We start from the raw sequence: 871 nt of genomic DNA, 5'->3' as shown, positions 1-871 counted from the left end.
AGAGGCGGGGACCGGAACCGGCTAACGAACCGGAAGTTAGGGTTTGAAACGGAAGCGCGCCAGAGAGCGGAAGGTCGCTTCCCTTGTTTCTCTCCGGGCAACGATGTTACATAGACGTTGCCAGGGACTTCCTCACCGCGACGAGGGAACCAGGCCTTTCCGATAATGTGACCGCTGTACGGATGCCTGCGAGTCTTGGATGGCTTCCGTCCCTCGCCCGTTCTGCGCATGCGTCCGCTGGCGGGTTTTTGAGTTGGGTAGGCCCTGCCGGGGGTATGACGTCTCTGGTATTGTTTCTCCAAAGTCGGAGCTAGGTGTGCTGAGATCTTCCTGGGACTCGGGCCTAAAACTTGTGTGGCTTTTTCATGTTCCGAATGAGGCCTGAAAGGTGATATTTGAGGTCTTGAGACTTGAGACTTGAGAGCTCTACCTGGCACCAGGGGCCACCAATTCAGGAGTTTAGAATTCTACCCGTTTTACCCAATGGAAGAGGAAACAGGATCGTCAGGGAAGGGGCAAGCCCAAGTCTCAGAGAACCAAGGAAGCAAATCTCATGAGAGCTGCATCGAGATTACTGTAGTCTTGTATCGAATTAGTCTCCACCCGCCCGTTCCCAGGTCCATTCCATCTTCCTGCAGAATGCTAAGAAAGCCAATTACAAACCCTGAGAAAAGAATTCCAGGGTTTAATGGAAATTCGGAGCAGCCGCTGTCTGGTACAGCGAACTCCCAACGTGCATCACTTTATGATAGGCAAGAAAAAGAAGTTAATAATTGCCCACTAGATTGTTGTATGTGGCGGCAAACAAAACTTAGGTTTTGAAAAGGAAGGGAAAGGGAGAAAATAATATTGGCCCCAAGTATGCACTAGG

This window comes from Stenella coeruleoalba (assembly GCF_951394435.1).
Source record: "Stenella coeruleoalba genome assembly, chromosome: 3".
Classification (NCBI taxonomy): domain Eukaryota; kingdom Metazoa; phylum Chordata; class Mammalia; order Artiodactyla; family Delphinidae; genus Stenella; species Stenella coeruleoalba.
This window is presented reverse-complemented; position numbering follows the sequence as displayed.